General features: G+C 44.1%; 1 long non-coding RNA gene across 1 annotated transcript; it reads left to right on the top strand.

The window, feature by feature from the left end:
• The first annotated feature begins 20,850 nt into the window (after window positions 1-20,850).
• Window positions 20,851-22,601, top strand: LOC123069812 (uncharacterized). Its single transcript, XR_006432999.1, has 2 exons — window positions 20,851-22,024; window positions 22,144-22,601. It is a non-coding gene; the product is annotated as an uncharacterized lncRNA (long non-coding RNA).
• The last annotated feature ends 718 nt before the right edge of the window (window positions 22,602-23,319 follow it).

The following is a 23,319-nucleotide window of genomic DNA, read 5'->3' on the forward strand; positions in this document are numbered from 1 at the left end:
CTTAAAGTGTTTAGTTTCAATAATTTTAGCAGTTTCAGAAATATCATCATCTTCAGCATAATAGAGAGTTCTAACTCTAGCAAGGTGTTCATCAAGTAATTCACTGAGTGGCGCAGTTTTATCAAGCAAAGTAGTAGCATCATAAGAATCATTCATAGTAGAAGTAGCATCATAAATAACATGCGACATATCAGAATCAATAGCCGGTGTAGGTGTCGCGAGTTTACTCAAAACAGAAGGTGAATCAAGTGTAGAGCTAGATGGCAATTCCTTACCTCCCCTCATAGTAGAGGGATAGATCTTGGTTTTGGTATCTTTCAAATTCTTCATAGTGAGCAATAGATATAAATCCCAAGTGACTCACAAAATAGAGCTATGCTCCCCCGCAACGGTGCCAGAAAACGATCTTGATAACCCACAAGTATAGGGCATCGCGACAGTTTTTGAGGGTAGAGTATTCAGCAAAAAAATTATTGGTTCGACACAAGGAGAGACAAAGAATATTCCCAAGTATTAGCAGCTGAGTTGTCAATTCAACCACACCAGAAAGACTAACTATGTGCAGCAAAATATTTAGTAGCAAAGTAATATGGAAGTAACGGTAACGTTGATAAAAGTGACAGTAACAGTTTTGTAGCAATTGTGACAGTGGCAACGGCAAAGTAACTTAGCAAAGATCAATATGTGAAAATCTTGAAGGCAATGGATCAGTGATGGATAATTACGTCGGATGGCATTCATCATGCAATAATTATAACCTAGGGTGACACAGAACTAGCTCCATTTCATCAATATAATGTAGGCATGCATTCCGAATATAGTCATACGTGCTTATGGAAAAGAACTTGCATGGCATCTTTTGTCCCACCCTCACGTGGCAGCAGGGTCCTAATGGAAACTAAGGGATACTAAGGCCTCCTTTTAATAGAGAACCGGAACAAAGCATTAGCACTTAGTGAATACATGAAATCCTCAAACTATGGTAATCACCGGAAAGAATCCCAATTATTGTCACCTTGGGGTATGCGGATCATAACTCGTAATAGGTGTCTACAACTTGCAAGATCGGATCACGAACACAAATATATTCATGAAGACATAATAGGTTTAGATCTGAAATCATGGCACTCGGGCCCTAGTGACAAGCATTAAGCATAGCAAAGTCATAGCGACATCAATCTCAGAACATAGTGGATACTAGGGATCAAACCCTAACAAAACTAACTCGATTACATGATAAATCTCATCCATCCCATCATCATCCAGCAAGCCTACAACAGAATTACTCACGCACGGCAGTGAGCATCATGAAATTTGTGATGGAGGAAGGTTGGTGATGATGATGGGGACGTATCCCCCTCTCCGGAAGCCCGAACGGATTCCAGATCAGCCCTCCCGATGTAGAACATGAGGTGGCGGTGACTCTGTATCGTAAAAGGCGATGAATCCTTCTCACTGATATTTTTTCTCTACGGATGTGAATTTATAGAGTTGGAGTTAGGGTCAGAGGAGGTCCAGGGGGCCCACAAGCCGCCAGGGCACGCCCCAGGGGGTGCCTGGCTTGTGGCCAAAGTGTGGACCCCCTCTGGTTGATTCTTGCGCCAGTATTTTTTATATATTCCAATAATATTCTCCGTAAATTTTCAGGTCATTCTTAGAACTTTTATTTCTGCATAAAAATAACACCAAGGCAATTCTGCTGAAAACAACATTAGTGCGGGTTACTTCCATTCAAATCATGCAAATTAGAGTCCAAAACAAGGGCAAAAGAGTTTGGAAAAGTAGATACGATGGAGATGTATCAGGTCCAGCCTTGGGTTTATTCACGGGAGGAGCAACTACTTTGCCACTCTTCATGAAGTTTCCCTTCTTTCCCTTGCTCTTCTTTGACAATCAACACTTGATGCTCCTTCTGGATGTCTGACTCAACGACTTTCAGCATCGCGAATAGCTCAGAGACTGACTTGTTCATCCCTTGCATGTTATAGTTCAACACAAAGATCTTGTAGCTAGGTGGTAGCGATTGAAGATCTCTGCCAATGACCGCCTCAGGCAGGAGCTCAACTCCCAACTCAACCACACGGTTGTAATACCCAGATATTCTGAGTATGTGCTCACTGACAGAGCCATTCTCCTCCATTTTGCAGGCATATAACTTATTGGGGGTCTCATACCTCCCGATCTGGGCATTCTTCTCAAAAATAAACTTCAACTCCTGGAACATCTCATATGCTCCATGACATTCAAAACGCCTTTGAAGTCCCGGTTATAAGCCATACAACATGGTGCACTAAACTATTAAGTAGTCATCAACACACGACTGCCAGGCATTCACAATGTCCACGGTCCTTGGAGGTAGTTGCCTACCAAGCGATGCATCAAGTACATAAGACTTTTGGGCAGCCGTGAGGATAATCCTCAGATTATGGGCCTAGTCTACAAAGTTTCTTCCATCATCTTCCAGCTTAGCTTTCTCTAGGAACGCATTGAAATTCAGGGGAGCTACTACGCAAGCCATTGATCTACAACATAATTTGCAAAGACAACTTAGACCATTGTTCATGATAATGAGTTCAATTAATCATATTACCTAAGAACTCCCACTCAAATCAACATCCCTCCGGTTGTCCGAGTGTATCAAGATCCAAATTCACCAACCCAAGTCCGATCATCACGAGAGATGAGGTGGTTTCAATGGTGAACATCTCCATGTTGATCATATCTACTATATGACTCATGTTCGACCTTTCTGTCTCTTGTGTTCCGAGGCCATGTCTGTACATCCTAGGCTCATCAAGTTTAACCCAAGTGTTCCGCATGTGCAAAATGGCTTGCACCCATTGTATGCGAACGTAGAGTCTATCACACACGATCATCACGTGGTGCTTCAAAATGACGAACTTTCACAATGGTGCACACCTGGGAGAACACAATTTTATCTTGAAAATTTAGTGAGGGGTCACCTTATAATGCTACCGTCGTCCTAAGTAAAATAAGATGCATCAAAGGATTAACATCACATGCAAATCGTAAGTGAGATGATATGGCCATCATCTTGTGCTTTTGATCTCCATCTTGAAAGGACCGGCATGATCTCCATCGTCACTGGCATGACACGATGATCTCCATCGTCGTGTTGCCACAGGGTTGTCACGCCAACCATGCTTCTACAACCATTGCTACCATTTAGCGATAAAGTAAAGCATTACATAGCACTTAATGATTGACATGCAGGTCATACAATAATAAGACAACCCTATGGCTCTTGCCGGTTACCATATTCATCGGCATGCAAGTCGTGATAATCTATACAAAATATGATCATTTCATACATCAAATATATCTCATCATGTGTTTAGCCATATCATATCACAACATACCCTGCAAAAACAAGTTAGAGGTCCTCTACTTTGTTGTTGCATGTTTTACGTGGCTTCTATGTGTAACTAGTAAGAATCGTTCTTACCTACACAAAGCCACAATGGTGATATTCAATTTGCTATTTAACCTTCTACAAGCATCACCTTTGACGAATCCGATTCAAATAAGGTGGAAGAGACAGTCACCCGCCAACCATCTTTTTGCAACAAGTTGCATGTTAGTCGATGGAACCTGTCTCATGAACGTGGACATGTAAAGTTGGTCTGGGCCACTTCATCCCACAATACTGTTGAATTAAGATAAGAATAAGGAAGTAAGCAATCTGAACATCAATGCCCACAAACTCCTTTGTGTTCTACTCGTGATGTCATCTACACATACACCTAGCTCATGATGCCACTGTTGGGGAACGTTGTATGGGAAACAAAAAAATTCCTACACTCACCAAGATCAATCTAGGAGATGCACATCTATGAGAGGGAAGATTGGATCTACATACCCTTGTAGATTGTTAAGCAGAAGCATTAAGAAACGCGGTTGATGTAGTCGAACATCTTCGCGATCCAATCACGATCCGTCCATGAACTCCCGATCAAGTGTCGAACGGGCAACACCTCCGAGTTTAGCACATGTGCTGCTCAGCGGCGTCCTCTCCTTCTTGATCCAGCAATCAAGATAGAGGGGGTAGATGAGATCGGGACAAACATGACTGTATGGTGGTGGTGGTGGTGGCAGTGTAATTCCAGCAGGGCTTCGCCAAGCACGTACCCGTGAAACATGGGAGGAGTTGGGAGAGGTAACGAGCAAGGGTTGAATGGTGGCTGACCCCAACGCCTCCCCACCTTTATATAGGCTTGAAGGGGGCTGGTGGCTTTCCCTCCAAGCCCTAAGGTCATTGGCCAAAGGGGGAGGAAGGAAACCCACCTTTCCTTCCCCACCGATCACTAGCCTCCCTTTTTAGGGATCCTGATCTTATCCCCTTGGGATATGATACTATTCCTTTTAAGGGAGGATCTTGGTGCATCTAGACCAGGATTGTGGGGAATTACCCCACTACCCACATTCACGTGGGTTCCCCATGCAGGTGGGCCCCACTCCAGAACCTTCTAGAACCTTCCCAGTACAATACCGAAAAAACTCATATTTTTCTGGAACCCGGATAACAACTTTCCATACATGAATTTTTACCTACGGACTATTTTGGATCTCCTCATGATGTCCCAGATCCCATCTGGGACTCCAAACAACCTTCGTACTTTCCACTATTAATATCTCAGTACTACCCTAGCGCTACCGAGCGTTAAGCGTGCGACCCTACGGGTTCGAGAATCATGTAGACATGACCGAGATTCCTTTCCGGTCAATAAAAAATAGCGGGACCTGGATGACCATATTGATTCCTACATATTCCATGAAGATATTTATCGGTCAAACCACGATGTCAAGGATTGAGCTAATCCCATATGCAATTCCCTTTATCTATCGGTATGTTACTTGACCGGGATTTGATCGTCGGTATCTCTACCTAGTTCAATCTCGTTACCGGAAAGTCTCTTTACTCATTCCGTAATACAAGATCATGTGGCTAACTCTTTAGTCACATTGCTTGCAAGCTCATTGTGATGCTCTATTACCAAGTGGGCCCCGAGATACCTCTCCATCATATGGAGTGACAAATCCCAGTCTTGATCCATGCCAACCCAACAGACACCCTCGGAGATACCTATAGAGCATCTTTATAGTCACCCAGTTACGTTGTGACGTTTGATACACACAAGTTACTCCTCCAGTGTTAGTGTGTTGCATGATCTCATGGTCTTAGGAGCAGATACTTGACATGCAGAAAATGATAGCAATAAACTTGATATGATCATATGCTACGTTTATAGTTTGGGTCTTGTCCATCGCATCATTCTCCTAATGATGTGATCCTGTTATCAAATGACAACTCATTTCGATAGCTAGGAAACCATAGCCATCTTTCATTAACAATCTAGTCCGATAGAGGCTTACTAGGGACATGTTGTTGTCTATGCATGCACACATGTATTTGAGTTTCCAATCAATACAATTATAGCATGGATAATAAACGACTATCATGAATAAGGAAATATAAAAGTAACCACTTTATTATTGCCTCTAGGGCATATTTCCAACAACAAGGACCTCAAGACGATCAATAAAGTGAAGGAACTGGTGGATGTCATCCCAGTCAACTTTAGTGCCATTAGTAACAGTCGAGTTCTTATCAAATAACAACGAGTAGTGTCCTGAATTCTGTAATAACCTACACGTGCCACCATTTATAAGAAATATTAGTTAGAAGTAGCATCTTCGTGAGAGAAGGGAATCACAAATTGTTGCTACTTCTAAAGTCAAACTATGATTAGTTAGGCAGAATAGGTGGATTAAGAAGTAATTGAGGAATCATGCAAGAACCGAAACAAAACTAACATGGATGAACTACTGGAATGACGTCGGGGTGGAAGGTTGCAGTGAAGATGAGAATAGGTTCTGCTATTTCCATCAACATTCGTGTGCCAACTTTTAGTTTGTAACACTTGAGAAAGTTTATCCAAGTTCGTTCGTAAAAAAGCAGCGATCTTCTTGGTTCGTGAACCGAACTAGGAACTTATATCCATGGTGTGTCTTCAATGTGACCATTAAACTGGTGTAATCAGTTATGGCAAGGTCGGCCATCTTGAGTACATGTGTTCTGGAAGAGCACTGCAGGAAAAATAATATGAGAACACAATTTATTCGATATCCAAATCTAGAAATAATTTCCTATTTCACATAAGTGTTGACCATGGTACTAGTACCTTTTATCTAAATATAGCAGCCCAAATTTCCAAATTAGTCGACAGCATGTTCAAAAAACCCAACCCTCCCGGATAGAAAAGAGGATTCTAGGAACATATTGTGCATGTTTTAAAATCCTGTGTTAGGATGAGAAGGAACAAGTGTGGCATCTCGCCAGGGGTGCAGAAACATGTAGGGTCCTCGCATTTTGGGCACTGCAAATGAAACACACTAGATTCAGTAGGAAGAAAAATGCATCAATGGCGGCGACTGCCATCCTAGGGTTACCGGCGACCAAGGGACTAGGATTTAATGGGGATGGACGAAGAATTCGTCACTGGTTCTCCATGAGAAAACCCTAAGCAATCATTGAGAGGATGTTTTCTCTAAACAAGAAGACGAGGGAGAAGGGGATTCAGGCCCAGTGAAATATTTCTACTTCGTCCGTCCAGCTTACTGCTACTGCTGGAAAGGTGGGGGTTTTGTGATTTGACTGCTCATTGAGCATTACTGCAGTGCTATGACCGAGGTGAGTCTATCATGCAGTTGTGCAGTCTAATTTGGTGCATGGCATGTTTATGCGAAGTATCCCACAATCATCCCCATGGACGTATCTACATCTCCCACGACACCGCTTGGACCAATGACAAGAGCTCGAGCGAAGGCTATAGAAGATAAGGTGAACTCGCTCCTCTCCAAACTACCCCTTTCTATACATGAGACATGGCTACTACCTCAAGCGGAAACACTATGTGTGATCAGGTACTTAGAAGAAGGCCACGGAATAGATACATCCAATGGCCAAGACGGCAAGGACACCGAGTGTGAAGGACAAGAAGAAGAGACGTCTAAGAAGCTCCAGCAAGCGGACGACCACCAAGGACCGGACGTCCTGCACCTAACGCTCGAACCAGCGAACGTCTGACTAGGACCGGATGTCCGGTGCCTGAAGGCCCAGCTACAGCGAACACAGTCCAGCAAGCGGATGACCGAACCAACCAGACGACCGGCGACCGGACGACCGGCCACATCGGACGTCCGACAACTTGATCATAGAAAGAAATTAGCGGAAGTCCGAGCCCTACCGGATGTCCGGACCTCCGCGAGCGACCGGACGACCGGTAGAGGCCGGACGTCCGCTGCCTGTGTGCGCGCAGCTTCGGGCCTGAAGCCCATGTAACCCTTTATTTCGCCCCCTTTTGCACTTAGACTATAAAAAGAACTCCTCCTTCTCCTAGCCAGGGTTAGGGTTTTGATAGCTCATTTGTGAGATAGAGCCTCACTCATCCATCTGAATCTGCTCCTCCAAGAGAGACCATGCCTCTACAGAGAAGATCCACTTGGATTCAATACACCTAACGGGAAGAGCTCAAGACCTCCTCACGGAGAAGAACCGTTTACCCTATGTATCGTCCCATGTTGGACTCGGATTGTGTATCTCTTTGTGTTTTGAGGATCTAGCATATGTGTGACCATATTCTTGTTGGTTGATTGATTTCTCTTGTGTTTCCCCTCATTTTCCCCTCGTGTTCTTCGTGTTCTTGGTAGGATTCCCTCAAAATGTGACAGATCGGGCATCTAGTGTTCTACTCTACATCAAACATGGACCCCGTTGATGGATGCCCCGCACATCAGCGAAAGGAAGTAGAAAGGAAGGAGTAACTAGTTACACATAAATATATTTTTGATAGAGAGATACTCCCTTTGTAAAGAAATATAAGAATCTTCTATATCACAACTATACATAAGAAAAATCAAGGGGAATATATAGGACATAATATGGGGTTCAGATGAGAATAAAATACTCAGATAGGCTGACGGTCTGAAATTTGGGCCATAGGCCGGTGGCGGGTCCATGTGTTCTAACTCAGCGCATTCATCTGTAAATATTGTGAGCGAACGGTACGGTGCTGGTTTTAGATGCTGTCGCAAGGCGAATATAGAAAATTAAATAAGGTACGACAGTTGTTAGAATGAAATTGAACGACATCTCCTAACCAGCTATCAGAATTGCAATTCTTTCACGATATCCTATGTGATAAATAATAATATAGTACTAGTTATACACACAAGAGACTTGTTTCACCATGCCATATTATTACATCAAAATCCCTTGGAGGATAGATCAGTTCGGCAGTTGCATGCTACTACTGAAGAATTTCAAAGTTGATTAGGACCAGCTCTCCTTGTCGAGAAAGTTCGATTTTGGCATCATCCTCAACCGCAAGATTTGATATAGTTTTGAACCTTGACCATCATTTAGCATCAATCATCATGCGACCATCCATTGTACTTACGATATATTGAGTAGGTTCATTCACACCGAGGTTGCACATGGTAAGAGAAACTTCGCCACAATCGCCCACATTATTGAACGACTCCCTCATTGCTCTAGGAATTCTTTGTTTCCAAACAAGAAGACATACACAAACAATTAGATCAACATAGTGAATCATGTGAAACAACATGGAAAGGAAAAAAGAATGAAGCACTTGGGCTTCCAATGCTTACCAAGAAGGTGGAGATATCGGTTTTTGTAAGGACTTTGGTATATGCAGTGCAAACTGTAGCCCAGTCTGTTGCAAGTTCAAGTGCTGGTTTCGTTGCCGCTGCACGGGCCGGAGCAAATGCAAGTACAAGTTCAAGTGTTGGTGCAGGTACCGGAGCCATTGCTAGTGCTCGTGGCAGTGCGACTGGTAGTGTCATTATTGCTGTCAAAGATGGTGCTCCTTGTGGAACTGGTGCCGGTGTCGGAGCAGCTGCCGTGTCGGTGCCCGATGCTCCGGTAGATCAGCCTGATCCGCTGACGAGGTCGGTGCCCAATCCTCTCGTGGATCAGACCGAGCTACTGCTGCTGTCAGTGCTAGAGCCAGTGTTGTTGGAGTAGGTGCCGATGCTCGATATGATATTGAAGGTGGTACCGATGCGCGAGATAGGAGCGATCGTCTCTTTTCTACTATGATTTCATACTTCAGCTTTCTAAATTCGCTAGGCTCCGTAACCTGGATCCAGTCTTTTCCTTTCCTTCTTTTAAACGCGAGAAGGACTAATTGTGGTGTGTTTGTTAAAACAAACTGTAGTTGATTAGATGGCCTTAGATTGTACTCAAACAACAGACTGATCTAATTGTGTCCAGTAATATAAGTGATGGATAGTGCCTTCATTACTGATACGTCATAATAAATGAAACCTGCTAAAATAACCATCTTAGAGCAAACCAAACGGTTTATTCTGCAAAACCTACATCGTAAAATTGCAGCAAAAGTAAGAAAACATGACAATAAATCAATAAGATTTACTTGATGTGACACGAGTGAATCCTTACTAGGATATCACTATGTTCAAGTTCTAAATTGAAGGTTGGTCGTCCAAGGGTGGCATGCAAGGCCCCCACTTACTCCCACAAGCAGGACAGTCCAAAGGTCGTGACAACTCGTATGGAGCGAACATCATGGGACTGGAAATCCTAGTGGGTGTGATTAACCCTGCAATGCATACATATATTGGAGTGTAACAATAATTGATAAACCATCCTCACAACAAAGATGATCTGGATACTTCAAAATATATAGACTGAATTGAGTGGACAAACATTAACATACATTGTTCTCAGGACTCACCACACAACAAAAGCGGCAGTACTAAACCATACAGGGTTCACACACACAAATCAAGTACTGAACTATATTACTTACTACAGACAAGCAAAGTTGCACCAATTAAACTCTACAGACTATTTCTTGCCACCGACCTATGGGATGTGCCCCTCATAACTGACTAGGCCATGGACTTCATCAGAGATGTCTACCGGCACCTTCGCCATCTTGTCAACCTTGGAGAACGTAACAGAGTGGTCTTTCCACTCGTAAACATGACAATGAAGACAGTCGGCATCAGATTTGTCGTGAAGCTTCATAAGAACCACACCCTTCGTAATCGAAGGCACAGCTTGGAAATTGTTGTGGTGAAGTACATCCTCGAGAACACATCTGACAACAATGCTACAGGAAAACACTTGTTCACGACATGTGGTTACAAGGACGCAACAGCTGGATAGTTTAGTAGTAGAACACATCCTAAGGTCTTCAAGTTCACACGACATGACTTTGAGAACTTCATATCCACGACTAACCTAGTTCTAATTCAAACAGAAACCAAATATTTATTACCACCTCCGTTCAGAAATATAAGATGATTTTCCATATTTTACTCCATATAAGACTACATATATGCATAGAAATGAGTGAACAAAGACACTAAAACATGTCTACATGAGATACACAAAAATTTAGAACATCTTATATTTGTGAATAGAGGGATTACTTGCAATATCCATAACACAAGTTATTGAGGCTATTATAGTCTCTTCCAAGGCATGAGAGCTAAATCTTGCATTTCCTACAGCTAGCATTGATGTTCATGAAGTAGTTGAAAATAATCTATAAGAAATCAATGTTATGTGAAAAATCATATGTATGTTAACCTCTCGCATGTTTTGATCAAAAGAGAAATTCAGAACCGTCATTTGGCACACAAAAATCACATGCGAGATTGCCTAGAAAGTTGTATTACTAGTCCTGTGTGTACATTACACAAACCTCGCATATTAGCAAGCAATTTGCAAGTTAGATAAAAACACGATCAAGATCGCCAAAAAGATCATCAAGAAGAGATATTACCTGGACCATCTTATAGAGGGATCCTGGAGAGGGGGGCTTGGATAGGGCGATGGCCTTGAGCTTGTCTGTCGTAGTCTCGGCGGTGTGCTTGCGCTGCTTCGTACCCCGAGCCTCGACTGTTTTTGCCAGAGCCATAGACATCACTTCGGCTGGTGCTCCAGGGTCCATCAAGAAATTATCAAATAGAAAGAAAAGGAAAGAAACCACAATCACAACCCCAAAAGAAGAACAGAGGGGGAATTAGGATCGGTCGAGGGGTTGCAAGCCTAAGCCTTGGCCAAAAGCAACACTATTGATGCACTCACCTTTCCTTCTTTGGGAGCGAAGAACAATGGCAAAAGCGCGTTGGGGTTTTCTTGAAGAAATGAGGAATAAGATGAGGGAGAAGCGAGTTGGGGTTTTCTTCAAGAGAGGAAGATGAGGGAGAAGAGTGAAATGAAGGTTGCTTTGTCCATCCAACTTGCAGCTGCAATAGTCGGATTTTTTGATTTGAAGGCTCATTGGGCATTACTGCGGCACTTCGATCGGGGTAGTCTATTATGCAGTTGTGTACTCTAACATAGAGTAATTTAGTGCATGGCAAGTGGACCCCGATGCTGGTTGTCCCACACGTCGGTGAAAGTGAGTAGCAAGGTTCCCAACGACCGTCGAGGAGGATCCCCGCGGTAGAGCGTGTCCACTGTTTCTTGAAAAATGATTACAGCAAGCGTTTCCACTCTTACGACGAAGGAGTGCGAAACATGGCAGCCACTTGAACTTACACTACTAGTACTCCTACTACTAGGCATGTTCAGTGGTTCATACATTAGTACTATAATATTGTTGCTAGTGTAGTAAGATATGACGATAAAAACTGATGTTTTGCGCATGTCAACTACGAATAGTAATGTAACATGCCTCTTTTTTGACTGTCCGGTCGAGAATGAATGGTGAGGTCAATGTTAATAGAACTATATCTACAGTGGATGGTGGGTACAATGCTACAGTACTCCATGGAACATGAATATGAAGCATGAATATGTGTTAGGTAGGGTGTATGAAGGGTGCATGCGAGCAAAAGTTCCATTCTCAACCCACTTTTGGATGTTTGGTAGAGTGCATGAATGGTGCATGGATCCACACTAGGATAACACAAATACACTAGGAGCATGTATGAAGAGAGCATGAATGAAGAGGGGTGCTGAGATGAGCATGCACGAAGAGGGAAAAACTATGTTGAGATGAGAATGCAACCGAACACACCCGCACACTTTGTGCTACAATGACTGATCTGCATCATCTGAGTTTGATCCAATGGCCATGTTGCACCAAGACACGCCCATGCCGACGACTCGTAAACACCACTGAAGTCCCTCTACTTCTCAAGGCGCACGACAATGGTGATGTAGGGTGCCACCGCCCGCAGAGCCGGGAGCGACCTTGCCAAAGACGGAGTCTAATGGCACGAATGGATTCCGGTGATGAAGCCCTAGGAGGATTCACCTGGCAACAGCGATGGCTGCCTGCAACCCCTCCTTGTCCAGCTCCGCCCCCGCCACCGCACAGAGACGGCTCAGCTCCTCGAAGATATATGTGAAGAAGGAGACCAGGTTAGGAAGCCGCGGCTCATTAAAGTCGATGGGATGGTCGAATGGGTTTAGCCCGACGGCCGGCATGGTCGCCCTGGCATGATGGTAGGCATGAAGCAGCCGCAACACGTGTGTGGCTACATGGTCTAGCAATTGGTTGAGGCGATCCTGGACCTCGTCACAATCAGTCCGCTCGCACTCCAGCTAGCTCACCTGACCGCCTATCATATCTCCCACTTTCTGCAACAACGTTGCCGACACCTCAAGCATCTTTGTGGTGGACTCTTGCCACTTTTGAAGCTCCATCAACTCTTGCACATAAAGGAGGAGCATGGCAGTCCTCTCCTCCTTAAGCTCACGAAGCTCCACGTCCTTGGCCCTGAGCTCTGCATCCTTGGCCTGGAGCTCCTCCATCAGGCGCCTCACCTCAAACTCCGTGATCTGGTGCGCCGCCATGCAACTAGGTCGAAGCAATGGGGCCGAAACGGCTGAAAGGCAATGCAATCTACAGGAAGGCGGAGGAAGCCAGCCAAGGAGAGGGATGAATCTTTTAGTTTTCAACATGGGAGAAGAAACAATTCGTTATTTAACACTATCTTAAATTTTGTTTCCTTATTTAACACTATTTTTTCCCTATCTAATAATGAGTCTAAAATTATATGCCCTTTATAACACTTCCGTCCATTTTGAGTCTGAATGGCATCTGAAAAGACCCTTTGCCCCTCATATGATATGTGTTTGTGCGGGACCGTAGCATACACACAATATCACTGCGATAGTAACATGCGAGTGGGACAGTAGCGTGCACACACATGCATCAGCGGTAGCACACACGCACAAAAGCACATACGCACGCGCACACACAGCAGCAGCACACACGCATGCATCACACACAAGAAATAGCACACACATAGCAACACACACTCACGCTGCAGCAGCAGCACAAACACACACGTACGCTTGCATGCACACACTCATGCAACATCAGTAGCACAGCACACACAGTAGTACGCGCAAACACGTGAAAAATCTAATATAGCTCCACAAGAAGGAGAAGGAGTTTGATTTCTTTCATGTGTCGGGGAAAAAAAACTACGGGCGTGTCAGTTTACCGTAATACACAAAGAAAGATGTTATGAGAAATAAATAATTCATTGATCAGACATAGTCCGAGGCTCCGAGCACATAGCTAGCTAGCCCTGGTATGTGAGTATTTAAACACGGACATGTCCGTGCAACAACCGGTACACGAATACCGGAACAATATACATACATGGCTATGTGTATTCTCTATGTGCATCAAAGACGTGTGGGTATTCAGAAGTGTATGTGTACACTGGCTAGAGCCATAAGCCACGTACATGCTACTGTCGCCTTCGATGCATATAATTTTAGATTATATGCCCTTTATAAGCCACGTATATTCTCCCTTGGAGATCCTCCACTAAAAAAATCTGGCATTCAAAATAGATTATGTAAGCTCCATAACAAAATCCAGGAAATAATTTTATAATAATTATTAACAACAATCATAAAAACCCATCGAACAGCACGCACGCACAAACATACCACATGAGGGGCAAAAGGGTCTTTTCAAGTGTCATTTAGGCTTAAAATAGACAGAAGTGTCATAAAAGACATAAAATTTAGACTCGTTCTTAGATAAGGAAGAAATTATTTGTCGACGTCAAATAGAGCATAAAATTTAAACACAATGTTAAATAAGGAATTCTCTCGGGTAACCCCAGTCGGCGACTTTTTACATCAGAGAGTAGTGAGTTTTACAGGCGGATTCATCATGACTAATTGTTGTCGTGCCTGCTCCCGTCAAAAACAAAAGTCATGTCGTGCCTGCTGCGCCCAAAGACCAAAGCAACACATCGGTGGATATTTAAATTTACCTATCGGCAACAAGAAAAAAAGGGCTGGAAAAACAAATGTGGCGGCGTCCTAGCTAATCGGTCGCACTAGCCCAACAAGCTAGCCACCGTGCTTCACTGATGTACTCGGCAGGAAAGGTGGGCTTTTATAATTTGACGACTCATTTACTTGCTTCGGTGCTATGACCAAGGAGGACTGAGAAAACGCACATTAGGGCGTTCCACATCTCGGCAAGGAAGAAAATATGTGTGCACCACCCGAGAGGATCCAGAAACCACGCTGTAGGGTGTGCCATGTCTTAGCACGGAGGAAAAATGTGCGTGTAAAAATATACTGCATCAGACATACTACTTATGGTTTGAACTCGGGACCCAGCCAGTCGGTCGAAAACGAGCCACATAGCTTCATCATGCTAACGTGGCACGGAGGAGACTGGTGGTTAGCTCTATCTCAGCCAGCCACAACATGTCTTGTTCTAGGTGATTCATCTAGTTTCCAAGCATTTTTTTAGTTGTAATAACATCACGGCAAGCTCTTCGTGTTTGCCCATGTGTCTAAAGGTTGCACTACATGGAGAGGAGATAGAGATCACAGACATGGGATCCACCAGTAAGTAAGTCAAAGTTCATGCACGTATTGATGAGCCACTCCCTCTACTCTACTCGATGTAATACTGTATAAAATCAAGTTATGCGCCAAAGCCAACAACTGTTGTTGTTTCAGGCTATTGGCGTACGCTTTGTAGTCTAGGTTGCCGGTTCGAATCTCGTCCTTTAGATTTGTTAGTTTTAGGTACAAATTTGATCAATGACAAGTGGGACCCCCGTATGTTGTTTCGATATATCAGTGTAGGAGGGTTTTTTTCACAAACACTTTGCGCGGTTAGACAAGTTACGGCACCAGTTACACATATTTTGCAGGTTTAGGAACAAAAATGACAGCAACATAGGATTCAGGTGCTCCCCGCGGCTTAGATGCTATGGTGATACGAGATTTTTTACGTCGTTGGATCTGAGACCCAATGGCTTGAGAGTAGCCTCTGTAATTATGCGCAATTTCCAAACTCTTCAATGGTTTTAAAAAAACATTTCTGGTAAATGTGTGAGTCACTGGATCTTGGATCCAATGGCTCCCAGTAGCTCAAATTAGGTGCTCTCCGCAGCTTAATTAGCCGCTATGGTGATACGAACATCTAGATCGTTGGACCTAAGATCCAATGCCATGTGCATAGTATTTGTACTTTCTACGCAATTCCCAAACTCTTTGAGGTCTATATTGCAAAAACATTCAAACCTCCTACCACAACCCGTTAGATCTCCCAGGAACTCGTATCACCATAGAATCTATGGTGTGGGAGCACCTCATATTCTCCCGTCGAGAAAACATCAGGCGCTCTCGCAGATTGGATGCTACGGTGATACGAGCTTCGAGGTCATTCGATCTCAGATCTAATGGCATCTGAGTAGTCTTTGTGCTTGTGAGCAATTCCCGAACTCTTTGGGGGGTTTTCTAGAAAAACATTTGAACCACCAAGGAGTTGTTGGATATCCGATCCAATGGCTCTGAGGAGCTTGTATCACCACAACATCTAAGGTGTGGTAGCACGTGATATTCTTACATACAAGAGAATATGAGGTCCTCCCTCATCTTAGATGCTACGGAGATATGAGCTTCGAGGCCATTGGATATGGGATCCAAGGGCATCAGAGTAATTTTTATACTAATTCTGTGCAATTCCCAAACTCATTAAGGTTTCCAGTAAAAATATTAAGACATCATGTGAGCCGCTAGATCTTGGATCTACTAGCTCCAAGGAACTCGTATCACCATATAGCATCTAAGGTGTGGGGGCACATGATATTCTCCCGGGGGTGAACAACCCATCGGTGTTTGGAGTGTGGGGACAAATATTATATTCAATAAATATAATCTAAACAATCCTAAAAAGAGCTTCACAATTTTATATAAGGTCGAGGGGTTACCCCTCGACAATCTACATAGCTCCGCATATGCAAGAGGTGTAGTGAGAGCATTTATGTGTGGGAGAGATGAGGCGAGAAAGCGAGGCCAATCGAGTCATTTATAGAGGGAGAGATCGAGTGAGTGTGGCCTAGCGTACACTCGAATGTTAAAGACGATAGACCGAGATATCGTGCGGCGAAGCTGCAGTGAGGGCTGGAGGGAGGTAGTTACCGAGAGAGTGGCCTAGATAGACTTTGTGTGTGCGTGCATGGTGAAGGTGTTTTACATAGGCAACGTATGTGTCTTGACAGAGACAGGGAGTGTTTGTCATGGAGGGCACGAGGAGGTTGTGGGTGAGACATACATTTGTTGAGAGGGTGAGTGCGGGTGTAACATAAATGGAGATCGAAACATGAAGAGAAATAATGAGTGTGCGTGTGTCGGATACCAACAGCTCTATTAACAAAGAAATGAAGATCGGTCGATACATGAAGTATGTGTGGTGGGGGGTCTCGATGGAGAGACCTAACCACAACATTTGCATGTACATAGTACTAGACTTAGTATTCATGTTTCAGTTTACTGTGCATTAAAATATTGAATGACGACCATGCATGGCTTACATTTTTTTTGAATTCGTGTCATACATGCATGGTCTAGAAAAATAGATGCACTATACTTATTGGTCATCTTTTAAATTTGTTGTATTCGTGTGTGCATGTGTGGTCATATGCATGAATACATACAAAGTTTTCTCACCACCATACCGTTCATATTTTAAATTTGAATTTGCAGTGAAAAACTTACTGTGGATACCATGAAATGTGAAATGTACGTTGAGATGAATATATCACAAACTCACTCTAATTCAAGAACTCGTCATAAATCAATTACCGTGCCTTTTGGAATGATTAGTTATTTCCAAGGAAAATAAGGGCATTGTAATACATATAGATTCGTTCGGCAATTTTAAAAAACAATTCCTTTCACAATCTCGAATGGTAGCACCCGACGGCGTACCAGCTAGACGTGGGCTCATGTCCTGCTGGTCGCATGCGTGGTATGCATATTATCCAACCCCAACCAAAAGAACTGCGATATTAAACTTTGCGCCTCTACTCGAGCCTCCACTTTTCGAGCCTAAATATCTGGCAGACAGAATTCCAGCCCTAGGAAATTCCCCTCATGTCCCCGCTCCATGATGACTACCGATGAACAGTGGATGGATGCTCTAGTAACTAGCCCGCGTTACCTACTGTGTCGAGGACGATTTAATTCCCTCGGTCACCGCTATCCAAGGTCACCCGTCAACTCCAATGCCTAGTACTAATAGTACTACACCAGAATGAGCACAGAATGGAGCTCCGTTTGTTCATGCCTACTAGAGTTACTATATCACGCAATGCACTAGTACGGAGGGATTATCCTTTTACTCTGCATATATAACTTGTTTGAAGTCTAAGTAAGCAAAATGTTTGATCCAATCCTTTCTTAAGAAATATTAACATCTACAACAGTAAAGATGTATCGCTTGAAAATTTATTTCATGATGTAGGTAATGATATTGTTTCGAATCCTAGACTTTAAATTCTAGAAAATCCAAAAATCACCTGAAATTCCCCGAGCTGGACACTGTCGCGCCGCACACGCACGTCGTCCCGGCGCCCTGGTCGACCCTGTGCATGCCAAGGACTTCTCTGTCGCGCCTATCCCTGTCAAACCCTACTGAATCATGTTTTCCCTTCCTTTCCTCGTCCGTACGCATCTGGCAGGCGAATTGGATCTCGTCGAGAACGTCCGGAGTCCGCCGCCTTCGCTGGATGACCTCATCGTCGTAAGAGCACCTCCAGCCGCTTCGTTGTCCCCTTTGGTTCCCCTCCCCGCCTCGAATCTTTGTGACACTTCATTTTGCCAAAATCACAGCAGTGCGAGGCAACCGAGAATGCCGAAGTTGCGAGAGCACAGCCGCATTCAAGCTTGTCACCAACGCCAACCGAGGATGCCCCGTCGCTCCTGACGCCACCTAACCCACCACCATTGAATGCCACATCCGCCTTCCCCTTCACCCTCGTTGGATACCCGCCGGAGGAAAGCCGCCGCCGACGCCCAAAACCACCGCTATTTACTTCTGCTACTAGTGAGCACGCGTGTGGAGGGAACCTTTCGGCCATTCGTGCGCTGCCACGTGGCAGTTTCCTACAGGAGCAGCTACAGTATCCGCACGTGATCAGTGCATGTGTTTTCTATTGTTTTATTTTTTCAGATTCTTCCTCTAACATTAGTTACCTACTCCGTGTGTTCCAAAATATAGTGCTTCCTCTATCTCCGTGCTTCAACTTTGACCATAAATTAAACCAACAAGACCGACTGCGGCGAGAGCAAAATTATACCAGTGAATTTGTATTCAAAAGAAGTTTTCAATTATATATTTTTCTCTCCCGCTGCAATCGGTCTTGTTGATTAAATTTATGGTCAAAGCTAGACCTCGGGAAGCGCGGACGCACTATATTTTGGAATGGAGGGAGTATATCTTTTAGTCTATATATCCAAATTAGGTGGTTCTTTTTCCTATGCACTCACAATGATCGGGAGAATTTGGCAGAAAAATTTCACATGTTTACACTTTCCAAATTTGGATTCATTCGAATTTGAATCAAACCTTCCGGAGGCCATAACTGTTAAACCATTTGTAGGAATCGAGCGATACTTTTTGCGTTGTGATCGTAGTGCATTGTAGATGTTTTGTACATGTTGTTATGCTATTGTTCTTGTCTTTTTAAATGATTTTCTTGCTGTTGGTTTTATTTTGGTTTTATTTGAGTTTCAGTGATTGATTTGTTGATGGTGTGAAACGTGTAGATTATCCGGAGTGCGACGCGAGCTATTGTCAGGAGTGTGACTTCTTCAACCAGAACCTAGGCAAGTTACATGTTGATTATACTTTACCTTTTGTTTTATATGCATATAGTATATATCATACTATAAATATATGCATGTATAGGAATACTATATTATTGTGCTATGTTGTTGAGCTATCTCCCGTCAATGCAAATCGTGGTAGTTGTAGTTTTGCTATGCTTTGTAGAGTGGGTTGTTTTATATATAATTGAGTAGTAATTAAGGATTTAACTCACCTCTGGGCGGAATTGGTATTGATGTGTGGTTTCAAGAACATCATGGTTTATTCCCTCTGAATGTAAGTGGACGGCTGCCCGGGCTCAAAAATATCAGACAGACTTAGTGACTAGTAGCTTCCATGTGCAACCACTAGTTAAATGGGCTCTGGCTGAGTTGAGTAGGTTGTGGGATCCTCGCCCGATAAGCTAGCAGATGTAGATATGAGTAGGTGTACCGGCTACCGGTGGGTAGAGGTGACTACTTTTGAAAGACTTCGTCTCGATCTTCAGGTTGAGTCTAGTGGGTAAAGTGTGCAAAACTCTACAGAGTATTAAAAACTAATCGTGATTAGTTGTGTCCCCGATTATGGACAAATTTAAGCAACCATGCCATTACACTCGTTGGATGATCTTGACAGATGTGACACTTAATAGTATTTGTGGGAAAACTTAATAAAGGGTAGGTTGGAGTTGAATTTGCCAACTCAACCTTGTTTATATAATTGAAGTAATAAAAGAACTAAATAAAAAATTGACTATTAGGTAGTTATGAGGACAAAATCAGCTCTTTGCAAAAATAACCCTCAAGCCTTCCTTTTATTGTACTATGCATATACATGTAGGTATGCTTTATTATTACTCATGTGTAACTTGCCAATACATTCAAAGGATTGACCTATATGGCTGCAACGTCTCATGTTGCGGGATTTTCAGACAAAGAGTAAGGTACAGTTAGGGTCGTGAGTCTGCACTCAGCATCGCCAGTGGGCTATGATGGGACTCATCGTCATTTCTGCTAATTTTCCGTTGTTTCATTGAATAAAGCTAGCCATGTGCTATGCAGATTGTTTTATTTTGTACATTTGGGGTCATACGTTGTAATAAATGATCCACTTGCTATTCTGATATTCATCTATACGGTGTGTGCTAGCGAGTTAATCCAGGGACTAGCACGGTAAGCACAGAGACTCAAACCCTTCGAGGTTTGGTCCTTCCAGATGGCATCAGACCCAGGTTGCTGACTATAGGACGTGATCCTTGAAAATGGATTAGAAAAGCCATAGGAGTGAAAAATATTTTATAAACTAGCTATACTTCTTACTGTTTATTAGTTAACCCCCTCAAGTATCTTGACCAGTTAAATAGGAATTAGTGTCGAGACCACCATTCATACTTGTTTTATATTGCAACATTATTATGTTAGCATATTTGATTGTGCCCACTTTTGTGGTATGAAGATACTAGTGTTTGCTTGATTGGTAGTTTTTTGTTAAATTGCATTTTGTCGAAATTATTCGACTATATGTACAATACTATCTTATTGTTTGTTGCTTTTTGTTGGTGTTACTCTTTTCGTGTTTTGTTGTCTTGATCATAATATGCATATGGGTAGAATATATATATATATATATACAGGGTGCGTCTATTCTAATAACAGCCCTTAACACCTTATTATGCTAACACCCCACCCCACCGAACCACCTTCTTCTCTCCACCGGACACCTCCTCCCGCACCACGACGAACCAGGCGCCTCCCCGCCAGCCATCCCCCCGAAACAAACCTTCTTCCTCTGCCCCGCCCCACCCTAGCGCTGCCGCCCACCCCATCCTACAGCCACCGCCCTACCCCTCATCTGCGTCACCAGATCCGCTGGTTCCCTGCTGGAGCACCGCTGCCACCGGCCTCCAGCCATCAACCCCTCCCCCTCGATGGTGATCACACCCAGCGCCCCCGCCTCCTAGCGCCTCCCCTGCGACAGATCCGTCTGGATCCAGCCCCGCCGTCCGTGGCCACCTTCCTCCTGCCCCACGCCAGGCTACAACCGGGCAGCTGCAGACCCGCACGATTCCCCGCCATGGAAAGCGGCTCCACCTACATACGGCGGATGACCATCGAGGGATCCCTCACCGCCCGCTGCCGTGATCTGTACGTCCGTCGCAGTGGTGCAGCTCGCTGGCCCTGCGTGCAATTCGTCGATGGAACGCGTGCAGTGCCCACATGCCACATCAGTGCCATCCCTTCCAGCGATGCGTCACCAGTGCCCCCGTTTGTTTCCATGGCGAGCTTTGTCGCACGTGGGACTCGGGTGACTTGGCACGACCATCCCGATGAGCGACTGCCCCCACCCCCGGAATCAGCTCCTCCAGTGCTTAACGGCGAGCTCCACGATGTGAGATCCCCATCCCACTGGCTAGCTCTTCTCCCTTCCCCTCCTCTCCTCTCTGTCGAGCTCTCCTCACTAACCTCCTGTTTGAATTTTTTCCAAGCATGAAGTTCACTGGGTACCGACGGGATGACCACGATGAGTCGCTCTGCGGCACGCCAGCACACCCACTTGCAGTTCATTAGGCGGATGGATGGATTTGTGTAGCTCGGTGGCTCGCCAGGTGCGCTCGATGGTCGTTGTGGTTCACCGACAAAGCCTGATGGAGCTGCACATCGCCGATTTGGTTGCTTGTATCCCACCAGTGATGTGGGACTATTCGCTTGGTGAAGTTCGCCGGATACACCCATTGAGTTCGTTTCGCCTCTCCGATGTGGTGGTGTCCAGCGGTCAGCCCCTACCTCACCGGTACCCACCGCATGTGGGAACTCCTCGTCTGCGGCCTCGTCGCGGGCGCTCTACCTCGGCAGGTTAGACAACCACTGAATTGAATACACTCTCAGAACAATTTTGCTTTCCATGAGAGTGTTGTGTACCTATACTGCATCAGGTAGCGTCGTTTGGTCTGATGGTTATATGATGTTTGCAGTGTGCTGGGGTCAATCATGCGGTGCAGATTTGCACAGCAGTGCGATGCCGTTCAAGCCGGGTGTGCTCCCAAGTATAGGCTGCTCATTACGCAGCTCGGCTGGGTTGTCGGTGCAGTTCAGCACGCACCCGTGCGCCTCCCCCTTGTCGCCTTTGCGGTTTGCAGTTCGCCGTCAGGAAGGAGCTCTATTTCGCCTGTTAAAAAGTATAATTGCAGTGCAGTTCGGTTCATCTCATGGGCGATATCATATGACTTTTATACTTATTAATTTAAGGGCATGGTCTAGACCGTTGCAATTGATCTATCACTTTTACTAGTAGAATGCCCGTGCGTTGCTACGGGCACAAGAGAAATATAGATGAGTCCAAGAGCATAAGTTGTGGCCATCTTTTATCTTCTCCACGAAGATGTTGTCCCTCAACTTTTCTACATATACAGGTAATATATACTTTTAGATATATACCAAGATTGTGGGAAGACATAAGGTAACATTTCATATCTCGTTCCTTTCCATTTCCTCCATATTCACCATCGCAACAAGACGTGACATCATGTGCATTCTCCTGCAAAAAAAATAAAAAAAATGTTAATTCTCCCTAGCTGCCTCCTATTTTCTGACAAACCTTGGACCTCACCTCCGACCTTGCTATCACATAGTCATCTCTCTTCTCTTTCATTGTTCATATCCTTTCCATCAACGGATGATAGTACATTACATTTAGTTGAAATATATTGCCCATCTCTCTTCATTAGTTCAAACTTTTGAATAAGTTGGCTGAAGCATGAATCAATATGGTATACAAGCCAAGAGGTCTTTTGAGTTCAAGACCCCACCAACGCAGTATTAAAATAGAAGATCCTACGTTCTACATCGATCACACATCTAAGCACTAAATAAGCCTAAACGTGATAGTGCATTACATTTAGTTGAAATATATTGTCCATCTCGCTTCATCAGTTCAGATTTTTTGATGAGTTGGCTGGAGCATGAATTCAATAAACACTTCATGTTAATATTCTCTCATTGTTACATACATTTGAAAACAGTGACGATTGTCATGTGGGCGATGTTTTTGTCGATAATCTCAAGACCAACTGGCTCAGTATCTTGGAGGTGCTCATATGGGTAGAGTGTGCATGCATGCGTTCATAAGGATGAGTGTGTGTACCTGTTTG

This window comes from Triticum aestivum, chromosome 3B (assembly GCF_018294505.1).
Source record: "Triticum aestivum cultivar Chinese Spring chromosome 3B, IWGSC CS RefSeq v2.1, whole genome shotgun sequence".
Taxonomy (NCBI): domain Eukaryota; kingdom Viridiplantae; phylum Streptophyta; class Magnoliopsida; order Poales; family Poaceae; genus Triticum; species Triticum aestivum.